This window comes from Phasianus colchicus, chromosome 5 (assembly GCF_987193195.1).
Source record: "Phasianus colchicus chromosome 5, bPhaCol1.hap1.1, whole genome shotgun sequence".
NCBI classification, from domain to species: Eukaryota; Metazoa; Chordata; class Aves; order Galliformes; family Phasianidae; genus Phasianus; species Phasianus colchicus.
Genome location: NC_143440.1, coordinates 39,979,262 through 39,992,410, shown reverse-complemented (window position 1 = coordinate 39,992,410; position 13,149 = coordinate 39,979,262). Strand labels below are relative to the sequence as shown.

Sequence of the window (13,149 nt, the reverse complement as noted above, 5' to 3'; positions counted from 1 at the left end):
GAAGATTTTGGGATGAAAAAGGGAACATCGATTGTTTTTGGCAGTTTTTCATATGCAGCAAATACAGTGATACTTCAGCATCTTCCACACAGCTTAGTGTTAGAGTTCCTCACTAGTATCCATGCAGCATAGTGTGAATAATACTTTTTTTGCTTTTGTGTTCTTTTTTTGTAGGGAAAGCTTTCTTTAAAGAGTGGCAAGTATGTCAGTATACAATTCCTGTGGTAGACAAAGTGCTTCAAAGAGGGAAGTAGCATCGCCTGGAAGGTCATACAGCAATTGTCTGATTCCTCAAAACTTATTTCCCAGATTCCCAGGAAAACTCTGTTCCCATCTCACAAATTCTTATGTTTGTGAACAAGGGAGTTCCAAGGGAGTATAGTTTCAGAATGCTTCTGAGATGGATATCTGATCTTTAGTGTAGTTGAGACTTGGCCTGTGACCACTAAAGTAAAGATGAGACATTGGCTGCAACTTCTTTACAGCTTTGTTTCTTAGCAATTGTGTGCTTTTTAAAGCAGGTTGGGGAACCTTGTTTATTGCACACTAATTCAACACTAATGATTCTGGTATTTATAAACCGTGTGGAATCCTTTGGGGAAGGTCATTTCTCAGAGGAAATCTCTTACATAATCTTCTGTTGCACTTGGGGTAGCAAGAAGTCAATTCTCTGTTTATTAGAGAGATGCAGCAGTGGGGAACTGGGGGGGGGATATTAGCAAGGAGCTGGGGGGAGCTTTGCAGGGCTGGGTGAGATAGAAAAGTATGGACGAAAACTTCTCTTGGCAGAAGGCTTTTATAATTGAATGGGTTCATCTGCTTTTCCATGAGAATGGAGCAGGGCAGAAAATATCTTGAATTCTGATTCTATTAAACTAAATTATGTCCAGCTGGCAGAATATAAAATTCCCTCATATAAACTCAAACTGACTATGTGGGGTGAAGCCTGGGGTGCTGGATTTATGCAGGAGTTATCTCAATCTCTGGCTACTTGTGTGGGCATTGTCTGCATCTTGAATGTTTCCTGGAAGTAACTGTTTTAAACTCAACATTTCTGCCTCACCTGTTAGCTTATATCCAAGGCAGCTGAAGTGTTGAGGAAAGCAGAGTTTCAGCACAGTAGGTCATGCCTCTGGCAAAAAATCTGGTGTGGTGGTGTGCCATCAGAGCTCTAACAAGCCCTGAAAGGTAGCAGAAAGCAGTTTTTTTTCCTCCATGGGAAGCTGGGCTGATGAAAAAGAAAGCAGGAGGCATCTTCTGCTCAGACCAGTCTCACTGTGGATAGTGAAGCAGATTTTTGCACTCTATGCTCTTGATTTTTGGCATCACCATTTATTTTCAGGTTGGACTGAGAGAGTCTCTTCCCTCACCTCTCCCCACTGTGGTATTCAATCTATGTTAAATTGTGCCTATAAAACCTGGCTACAGGCACTTCACCTAGCCCTGGGCCCAATTTCCATCTGCTTGTTGTGAGAGGCCCATCCATCATGTTGTGGGAGAAGGGAGGGATAGACCTTTTTAGTGCTTTCAAGGGGCCTCTCTGCTTCTTTCTGCTAAGGTAGGTTTAAAGGTGGGAACTGTCTCTGCCATCTAGTGGAAATTCACTACCCTCTTCTTGACAATTCACTTTCCCCCCAGAATTACATTCATTTTAACTAGAGAATGGAAGTAATGTTATTTCTGATGCAAAATACATAGAAGAAACTGGTATATAGGGTCTACATCAAGAACATTCACACAGATTATTCAGGGGATAATTTTACTTGAATAAAAGTTGATGACAAGGGAAGGGAGTGAACTATCAGATACCAGGAGACAGTTCGCTACATAGATGTTGATCTTCATATTTACTTGATGTTGCTTGGTTGTTCTTTTATGAGAAAGCTGTAGTGTAGCTGTCTGAATAGGGACCAAGAGAATACTATTAATTGAATTCCTTGTTTTCATTCATTTCTGAACTTCACCATAAAAACATTTTACTTTTTGAAATTATTTTATTACAGTTGTGGCTGCTTTTGTTGCAGGAAACAGAAAACCGAGAAAACTGAAACTATGACAAGTGTGAAGCTAGGAAGGAAACTTTTCTCATTGGGAAAATCAGTACTAATGGTTGCTAGCCTTGCCACCAGGAGTTTGCTAGGGAAAAAGAAATGAGATAGGAATACTGAAGAAAACTAAGGAAAAGGTGGAAGGATGAGTAATTCTCTTGTCAGATCAGAGCTGCGAAATTTGCCACTTCCACTTTCTAAACCCATTAAAAAAAAAGTTCTGTATTTTTCTGGGAAAAATGCAAGTAGGCATATCCTGATTCTGCCACCAAGATCAAACAATTTATCTTTGTGTTTTTCAGTTTCTTCTCTGCAAAATGAGGATAAGGATAGTGGGCATTTTCTTTGTGAGCTGTAAGTGTAAGCCAATTCAGTAATAATTCCCTTTGATGCTAAATGCTGAGCATGCTGCAGCACTAACAAGTTGCTGGCTAAATGTTGGTGAGATTTAGGACCTTGTGAAAGTCACAAGTAGTGACACTTGTGATTTTACACAAATTAATGCAATTTATTCTGTTTCCTTCTATGATCTTTCCCATGGGGAAAAAATCAGGCAGTTTCCACTGCCGAGATGCAAACTACAAAGCTGATTCCAATGGAAAACTAGCTTGTGATCTCCTGATGAAAGATTAAACAAAAAAAAAAATCCAAAATTCAAGTTATTTTTGAAGATGTTTTTGTTTTGGGATGATTTTAAAATGCCTGATTTTTGATCTTGTTTTTACTTAATATGTTGAATTTTAAAAGTACTTGATTGACTTTAGCTTTGTTTTGTCTTTATAGTTCTTAGCTGTTTATCAAAAAACCCAACAAACCAAAACACTCATGTACACTGTAAACAATTCAATTTGAAGACTTACTCTAATTTTAGTAGGTCTCTTTGGCTCTCTTTTGAACTACTGATCGTAGCAATAGATGCAGCTCACATAGTCCTGCCAAATAGCTCTGTTTTTCCCAGGAGTTCAGATCTCCTGTGTGAAGGTTATAAAAACTCCTGTGTGAGTGTATTATCTAGAGGTATTTGTGGATGGGAGAGGGCTGGGGGGAGGTAGAAATAGGCATCGGAATACAACAAGGCAAAGAGGGGAAAGTTTGTGCTGAGAGAGCACATCTGAAAGGCGCTCAGAAATGGATGACCTTCAGAGGCTAGCAATGCTGCTGGATTCACAAACATTGACAAATTAACATCAGTCAGCCAAGTCTGTAAAGACTGCCAGCAAATACCATTATCAACAGTGTGTTACATGACTCATACTACATCCGAGATTGTGATGGCTGTTATCTGCAGACAGGGACTACTGGCATGCATATATACACACCAGTGGAAACAAGGGCCCCTTGAAGTTCTCTCTCAGCACCTCCCTAGGAGCCAGCAATGTATCAGTATGAGCCTCTGCTTGCAAGTCAACAGTTGAAGTCCACCTCCCCGCTGTCAATGCAGTCTGGTAACTTCCAAGTCAGTGCTTTGGCAGGCACCTGAATGAACTGTGTGAACATACTGTGTAATTATCTGCTATCAAAAATTATAGCTTAATTCTATTAATAACAATTTCATTAAGAAAAAGGTGTTCTTGTAAGTATGGATGATCTCTCCCTTCCCCCCAGTTTGATTCCCTGTCAGGGAAAGAAAAAATTTCAACATGTATGCTAAATAATCCACGCAGCTAAAGCCATTTGAGTTCCTGAATGATTCATGGCAACTCAGAAAGCTAGAACTAGCCTGGAGGTCAGGAAACTTGTGCTGGTACATAGAATCTGTCTGTTGTGGTTTGTCCCTGTCTGCCTGTAGTTCTGGTCATACACATTTATAAAATTAATTACATAGGTGTGTTTGGACTAGTCAGGTTACTGTAATGGCTGCAATGTTTCTCAGAATAGTAAGCTGGGGGGGTTGGGATTGAATTTAACAAACCACATTTTGATAAAAACATACTGTAAATTTTTAATAAATTGTATGAAGCAATTTAAAATATTAAGCACTAATTAAAGTACCTGAAATATGCTAGGTAAAGAGCTCTGCATTTTCAGACTTAATTTTTGTGACAATACAGGAAATTGGTACTTGGAAATCTGGTAATTGGATAGTGAAATCTTGAAGATGAGAAGCAAGTATGAGGTACGTAAGGACAAAGTTTCATATGAAAGAAGGAAAGGTATTAACTGATAAGTAATGTTGGAACATCTATGGGAATAGACTGTAAGTCTAGGCCCAAGGTTGCTACACTTTGGCAGTGTTAGACACCATTCTGTGGAAACACTATTTCCTGGCAATTGCATGAAACCAAGAAGAGGAATATGTTTTTAATTAATGCATATCTCCCTTTAGTCTCTAGCTAACAAGAATGACACTTACAAAGGTATAATTTTTTTTGTACAACAAAAGCTGAAAATACTGGGGAAGTAGAAACACAAGTTTTTGTTCCATTTTGAAAACTGAAACTTTTACTTGTCAAAGGATACTGTTTTATAGAAATGAAAGTCTGTTATGTAGATTTGTATTTGTCAGAGCTGCAAAATGGAGAGGAAGTACCAGCTATTCTGGCAGTGCTGTACAAAGCTTTGATTCTAAAAGGCCGGATTCTGTAGAGCACATCAGTGCACAAGAGACAGGCTGGTTGGAAGAAAAACTTAAGACTTCTATTAGCTGAAAAAGCAGTTCATTCAAAGAGGTGTTCATCCTGCTGGGAATATCTATTTTACCCTAGGCATGCTTTTACTGTGTGCTTCACATAGGGCATAGTTTTAGCAGTCCCCTGAAAAAAATTAAATTTGCATGAAATGTGAAATAAGGCAGTGTCTTACAATGACAGTAAAATGGCTTTTGGGAGATCAGAGCAGCTTTTAATATTCAAGTGCTGTGAATGTGTATCTACAAAAAAAAGTGGTGAAATCATTGGTTCTAAATTTTAATGGAAAAAGTAAAACTAGTCCTCTAAACCTTTACAGCAAGATTTCCATTGACTTTGAGGCAAGAATTTTGCACAGTAATAAAAGTAGTAACTAAATCAGACTTTACAGTTATTGTTTGTGTTTTGCTGAAAGGCAATCTAGCAAAGAGGAACACAGCTGTACAGTTCTCAGGATCATGCTTATGAAGAGCCATTTTATAGATTACCCTGAAATTTCAGAGAAAAAATGCTATCTTGTTAGCTAAAGGTTTAGTATTCATTTTAATTCTAGTAGTGTAAATGCAAACAACTTACAATTACTGAAATTACTGTTTTACAAAACAGTGTGAGACAGAGGAAAACTTAGTTTTCTTATGGACTTTGTCTTATTCTCTTCACCTTCATGTGACTATGTACCTAATATCAGACATCAAAGCATTAACATTACTTTCCTCCTGTTGCTCTCCAGCTGAAATCTTCATTAAAAATAGAATCCAGCCTTCAAGTCAAAGCCCTCCACTGATGAAATGTGAACATAATTTCAGGATTCCCCACCCTGATCATCTATTGGAGACTGAGTAGAGCTAGAATTTGCAGTGCTATGGGCATTCCACAATGAGGAAATGCTTCTCTGGCTGAATAATTCCAGTGTTTGTCATATCTGGGCATATTCATATGGGGTAAGAGAGAGAGGGTGGTTTCTTTAAAAAAAAATAAAAATAAAAATAAAGGCAGATATACAACTTAAAGGAAGCTGTAGGCTGGTAACAGGTTGCATTACCTTTTCTGATGGCTACTGTTGATCCTTTTCTTGACCCTTTATGTACTTTCTCTCTGAATAAAACTTAACAAGTGAATACATTCAGGAGAAAAGCTTACATATTTGAGTAAGCCCTCACAAAAGATAAACATGGGGAGGAAGGAGAGAACTGCTGAAACCAGTATCATAGATTTGCTCACTTCCCTTTATTCTGGCCCAACAGTCATACTTAGAGAAACATTTTTTAATCTTCTTTTGCAAATCTGATTCACATATAAAGTACTCTTTGAAATTGGTCTTATTAATTTCTCACCTTGAAGACAGTGTTTCCCAAGATAGACTGGGTTATTGGTGCTATGAATGTACTGGTGAATCAAAAAAAAACCTTCACTTAATGAGGTTTAGCCTGTTTGCACTTAAGGGAGACGTTCCAAATGTGTCTCAGGTTTCCCCCATATTTTTTCCCACATGCTTTGAGACTGGAGACAAGTCCATGATGAACAATGGAGAGTGGGTATTTGGTGAATGATGACTTTGAAGTTCTCTGTTCTTAAGCATGTCTCTAAAGAGAGAACCTCAGCAGAGGATGCTGGCAGACGGTAAGGTGAAGTTTGGATAGGTTGATAGGGCCCTTCCAAGTCTTGTACCTGTCTGAGTTAAATGACACCTAACCTTGGTCAGGCCTGGAAGGACACTTTTTGTTTGAAAAAAGAAAAAAATGTACATGGTGATAAGACCATTTCCTTTCTCACAGCGTCTCCTTTAATGTCAGGCCTGAAATATGAAGTCATTAGGGGATATTAAAACAGTGCTGACAAACTAATTAACAAAAGACATTACGCCGGATGGGCTCAATTTATCCTTTTTAATGGTTCTTATAAATGGGTGCCGCCAATTAAAATTAATAAAGATTTACCAGCGATTGCCCAGCATACACTGTTAAGGAGCTCCACTGAAGGTCGCCTTAAAGTCAGCCTTGTCAAAGCTGCAAGTTCAGCTGCCAGTACCAAGCGTTGCTGAGCTACTCTCAGTTATGTTTTCCCAGGCACTTTCTCCTTTGTATTTGGCTGAAGTTTATACACTTCTGTCTCTCTCTCTCTGAAAACCCATCCATCTATTGACTCTTTTAAAAAATATTCCTCCCACTCCCCCTACGCTGTAAGTTTTGTCATAGTTTCACAAAAGAGAATCTCAGCAGTAAGTATTATGAGAATTCCATTATTTACAAATCTGTCTGTTATGATGAAAATCTTGACATGAACCTTTCTTTTTAAACTAATCTCTATTTTCTTGCTGTCAAATTAATGTACAACAGTGTCCCTGCTTAGAGGCACAGTACCAACAATTAAGAATGCCTTGTGTGATGGTACATTTATTCAGCCTAGGCCAGACTAAATGCCACCAGGCTGTGCTCTTCTAGCTGCCAGTGCTCCACTCAGTTTGTTTGAAAAGTCATCCGTATATTTGGATGACAATGAGAATGTTTGTGTTGAAAGAGTTTCAGCCAGCTATATTGAAACTTAAAAGCTGGTGTAGGTGATTAGGCAGGTATTAAAATATGAATTAGGGTTTTGTGGGAAACCAGATCAGAAAGTCACAACCAGAGTGTGGGAGACCGTCAGGAGAGTTGAGGTTTCATGTAGCTGCTTCCCTTTTTTTTTTAAATACCCCATGACCCCACTTTTGGGTATGCTAAGTATGTTTAGGATATCTATATGGTCCATTCCAGGACTGAATGTGTCCTGGTGGTGCAGGTGAATTGCTTGCACCCGTGCTCCCTGGGCTAACTATGACTCTTCACCAGATGCTCAATCACTGATTCAGGCCATGATCTTATAGTACCTATACACCTGTAAATAAGTCTTTGGATAAGTACAGCTCCTAGTTTGTGTCCTGTTACGTTTAGTGTCACAGGATTATAAATTGCTTAGTGTCCCATAGTAACATCTTGACACAGATGTTTTTGGTAGAGGTCTTCATCTTTGTAAGTCTCCTTAAACAGCTTCTTCTGTGCCAGCCTGTTGGATAACAGAAAACTTAATATGAATGATTTTGTACTGCTTAAGAGTGTTGCTTTTTTTGTTGACTTTCTGTTATTTTTGTTAAAGTAGCCACAAGCCTTTAGGCTTGTGTTGCCTAGTAATGGTATTTTTCACAAAGATGATTTCTCTCAAAATTATCGACATATATTTTTCCTCTTCATTTCCTTCTTATTTATGATGCAAGTGTGAGAGTAAAAGCTTTGTGGTTTTCCTGTTCTGTTTGGTATTCAGGTTTTATGTGATTCTGGAGAAAACAAACTGAAGAAAGGGAAATGCATCTTCTAATTAACAATTCTAATTAACAAAATACATGTTGCCTTGCCATTAGTTGGGCGTGTTTTGCAAGTTGAGGCACTTCTTACCTCATCTTCTAACTGCCCTTCTAGAGGGAAGATCTGCTTAAGTGAGGCTTTATGTATTTTCTTATATTGAACTACTCTGCTCTCTCCAATTCTCAGTTGCTTTGCAGGCTTGTTTGATAGATCCCAACTAAAGTAACCAGGTAGATGAGTACGAAGAACAACAGATGAGAACCGAAACTGAAAAACAGTGGAGCATTGCAATCTCAGAAGATTTAAGTAGTCAAAAAATATTCAGAATGTGAGAGTTCTCACTTTCTCATCAAGCTTAATTCATAACACAAAATAATTTAGAGATGCTGCTCTGACTTACTGTGCTGACTTGCATGACTGTAAATTATTTATTTTTCCAAATCTTTCTTCCAAATACCTCTGCTAACAATATATTGTTAAGCTGTTAAGTGTACCACTGAGATTTTAAAAAATGAGTAACTGATCCTACTATGTGTGGTGACTGCCAGTTGGACTTGCTCAGGATGTGTTAAAGTGGAATAACAGAGTGTATGTGCTACAATCTGGTTCCAGCCTACTAAGCTTTGCAGTTTCCTCAAACAAGCCAGCATGGAGGGATCACCAGCTTTTGCCTGCTCTCTTGATGTACAGTACATTAATCGTACCCTCCCTAATTCCTGCTTCAAGATAAATCTCTTGCGCTCCTATTATTTGGCTAATTGCTGTGGATTATATAGCAGTCGGGTGCTCTTTGGCAGGGAAAGATTAATGGAGGACATTTCCTTTGTTTTGATTTCATTTGCTAATTGCTGTGTGGAGAGATGGTTATGTTAATACATCTTCTTTCCCTGCGAGATAGAAGAGTTTTGTTTAGCATGTGCTGGGAAAGGAATAGTTTGTCAGGAGTCCTAAGAGGTTCTGCACATTTGTTTTGCTCTGAGGTTTTGTGAGCGGGGAGGTCTTCAGACAATAGATGGGTTTTATCATTGGATAGATGGGTTACCCCTATGCTTATGTGCTTTTGTATGTTTCCATGTGCAAGAAATATATAGGTGCACAGAACAATAAAAAATTGCATCTTTTCATCTGTTTATTGGGTTATTTGATCCCTTTGTACTTCTGTCAGACTCTTGGTAGAGGGCCAGAGCTCTACTGAAAAGTCTTTTAACTGAGCAGGTATGTCACCATTCTGGCCTCTGGACAAGATGCAGTGTCAGAGCCAGGGAGGAGCTAAGAATCCTTGTTCTCCCATTGAACTTTATAGGAGCTGAATGCTGTTCTTAGCCCTGTTGTTTTTATTATGTGATTTTAAAAATAGTTGTCACCAAATGTGCATTTTTGTCAAGTTTGGGTAGGCACAGAAGTCTGAGGGAAGTGGCCAGATAATTGAGCCATTGACATTTGTTAGCCAGAAAAGAATCCAAGCCAGCCACTGGAGACAAAAAATTGCTGCCGTCTGTTGCCTGTTCTCTTGCCTTTGCAAAACATCTTGGATGTCAGTCTTCCCTGCTGAGACAGATGTTCCCATTGCATGTCTACAGACAGGGATTTGTACTAATTGCCTCTTTCCACTGACAGGTCCACTCATAGCCATAAGAAAGTCCACCTTCCTGCCAGCAGAAATGCCTTAGGATAAAGATTTTATTGGTGTAACTTTTGAAAGGCATGTTTGGGAGGTCCAGTACCTTCTGTAGTTTAATTGTTCTGTGAAGAAATGAAACTCCTCAGTTTTCAGTTATTAGTTTGACAGATTATACTAGAACAAAATTTTGTTGGTTTAGTAGCAGCAGCTATTAATCTAGGGACCCAGACAAAGTTTTTATCATGGAAGACTTGCCAGTCTTTCTATTGGTAAGTCTCTCAGTCCACTGTCCCAGGAAGTCTGAAGATGAACAATGTCTGTTTTTAGGCCTGTTTTTACATTAAGAACAATAAAGTCAACCCTGGGTAATGATAGGAATAGCTGTGCTAAGTTGCTTATGATTTTGGTATCTTACAGCAAAAGAAGTCTTCGGATTGATGAACTCTATTATTTTTAAAATTCCTGTGGAAGCCTTGCGGTTTCCACTGTGTGAGTGTATAGGTGCAAGCATGCTTACCCGACTAAGACTGTTCATTATTTTTCTACTGCTATGAAAACACTTTTTGAAGTAGGAATCTCTCCCTACTGTGAGGGAGAAGACCTAGTATCAACCAAGTCATGTGAAATGATTCCAAAACGCTTAATGTATTTTGCAATTCATAGTACTTATTATCCATGACTGTTAAAGCACTTTCAAGAAAGGTTAATGTTGTGAGAAGTCATGGAGGCTCGAGGTGTTTGCATGGAATAAGCTCAGAGAACCACAGAATAAGATATTGTATTGGACAAGGTGACTGGGAAATCCAGAGAAGAAAGTTTCTCAGGAAAAAGAGGAGGCTTAGATCCTCACAACAGCCTATAAATGCAAGGGGGACTCATTGCTTCCAGCAAGGTGCTGGAGTTTTGCCTCAGGAATCACAGCTCCTAATTTGTCTTAAACCCTGGCTACTGCTCCCTGACATGATAACATCAATTAAACTGTTGCAAGATGGGGAGAATTGTTCCATTTGAGGGAGCAATAACATTATTTAAAAAAATCCAGAACCATTTCAAATGCTATCTGAATGTTAAAACAATTGGAAGCTTGCAAGGTCTCATTTTTGGCACTGTGAACAGACAACGCTGCTGTCACGATACTGAAGCCATCCAGTCTAGAAGTGTCTGTTTCTGCCTTGGGGAAAAAAAAAAATGTCAGGGGTTAACATGTTATTATTACAGTGATGCACCACTTTATCTAAAATGACCTTCATCATGCATGTGTATGTGCCTCTGAAGACCGCAGTGAGACTGTAAATCTTTAGTGAGGATAAAGGTTGCTACTGGCAACATGGGCTTGCATGCACTGGTCATTTAGAAAGCAGTTCTTGATGAAACATCATTAGCAGCAAATTTGCCAGGAGAGTAGAAACAAATGTTGTGGTCTAGAGAATCAAAAAGGATCACAGTGCAATCCCTGGAAGTTTCTGTTGAACTTGAAGTTTATGTTGATGGAAAGGGGGTAGGAGGGGTAGGACACTCATTCACATGTCTCTGCCACTTTCCCAGCTGTTGTTACTGCAGGTAATAACTGATTCCTCAGGGTGACCTTCCTGATCTCCTAATCTTTTAATTAGTGGGAACTGATAACAACGAGGTGACCTCCACAGACAGGGCAGTGGTAATGCAATGGTAATGAGATTGAATTCCAAACAGGGAGAATACTCTTACTCTATTTTAGAATTGAATAATGTTGTTTAGCAAATTTTCCGTACTGCAATGTTGTTCAGGGTGTGGCATTTCTCCTCTCAAAATAAATTAAACAAGTGGAGAAAGCTGGACAATCTAACCTTGAAACACCTTATATATTAACACACTTAGTACACGAACAGAGAAGTATAACCACCTGCACGTATGCCCAGTACACAACCGTTTTATTTCTCCTATAAGTGGGGAAAAAAACTATCTGCAGTGATAGAAGGGATGGTGCTGGCATGATCCTTCAGGCTCTTGGCAATGTCTGCTAACGCTATTGGATGTTTGGACTTCATTTAACTGCCTTCCTGATTCATTGCTAAGATCTGCTTGTTCATTGTATGCAGAGATAACTCCCAGCAGTTGTTGAGATGTTGCTGGCAGCTAAGCTTATGCCATTAGTCAGGCTGTTGTTGGCCCTTCTGATTTCCAGATAGTCAGAAGATGTTTACAGAATTCGCATTGTGGTGTTTTACTTGAATGTTTGTTTTCTTTTCAAGAGTGTATTCACTGTGATATGCTTATATTCAGAGGTGCCAGTCTACCTGAGGCTGGGAGTTTCCTTCATTTCACATTTGGCTTGTCTGTGTGTGTGGTTCCTCCACAGCCCTAGTCTACTTCCAGCACAGATGCACTGGACACTTTTCATAGGAATTAAACTTCACTGTATTTTTTAAGGCCAGAAGTGGAGAACATATGGAAAGCTCCTTTGTGTATTATAGCACTATGCCTTCTAAGGAGGTTTGTCAAGCAGGAAGAACGTAGAGCACAGTGCTGAGTTTTTCATGAGAGGATATGAAGGATGCTGGGATGTCTCAGCATCCTGAAAAGGCTCCATGGAGCTGCTATACCTATTAACAATCTCTGTCTTTCAAGCTGTGTTTCCTGTTTTTTTGTTGGTTTTTTTTTTTTACGGAAGAGCAAGCTAGTGCCTCAGTCTTCCTTCAAGTGTGTTATACATGTTATTCTCTTGATTTACATTCTCCTGTAGGAGAGGTGTAACTACAAAGATGAGCTAGGATGGCATGTTTCCAGTAACAGCAAAACAACTGAAAGACCCCCATCCTGAAAGCTGTTAACTTATTGTGTAACTGAGTTGATTCCTATATGAAAACGATGACACAATTTTAAAAGCACTTGAAGATCCTTCCAAGTCTGTAAAAATATGTGAAATTCACAGTGGAGAATTGGATGCCCAGCTGTGCAAAGCCCAGGTTATTAATAGAGCCTGACTGTGAGAAATGATTTAGAATACAGCAGCTCAACTTGAGATTCCCAAGGGAGAATAAGCAAAACAGTCTCATAATTCCCCAGAGTCACAGAAGGAATGCCATTAAAAAATTATCTTCATTGGAAGATGAAATTTAAAATGCAGAATACAGTCAGACTGTGTCCTTAACAGAGGCCAGAAAGGTCACAGTCATTGATTTTTATTTTTCTTCATGGAATGTTGCCATCTGAGAATACTATCATGTCCCATGCTGAATTCTGAGACAGAGTTTGCAAGTGCATTTAATCAATCTGTAATTATTGATATGGTTTCAGAGGGGGAAGTATAGACAGTGAAATTACAGAAGAACTGTGCTATTTGTTTTCCTCCCAGGAATTCAGAAAAGACTGTGCTATTCCAGGATTATTGCCTGACTGTCCCAGGCAGTCTTTTAGCAATGGTTCCTCTGTGTTTGATGATTCCTGCACTGTAGTAAGGGACAAAAGTGGTTTCTTATTTCTTGTTGTCATACATGTTGTGTTCAATTATTTGAACCCTCAGGGAGAACATTCTTCCA

General features: G+C 39.0%; 1 protein-coding gene across 13 annotated transcripts in view; it reads left to right on the top strand.

The window, feature by feature from the left end:
- LOC116228972 (uncharacterized) overlaps nt 1-13,149 on the top strand; it is a 155,598-nt gene that overhangs the window by 11,271 nt on the left and 131,178 nt on the right. The gene's annotated exons all lie outside the window — the stretch shown is intronic.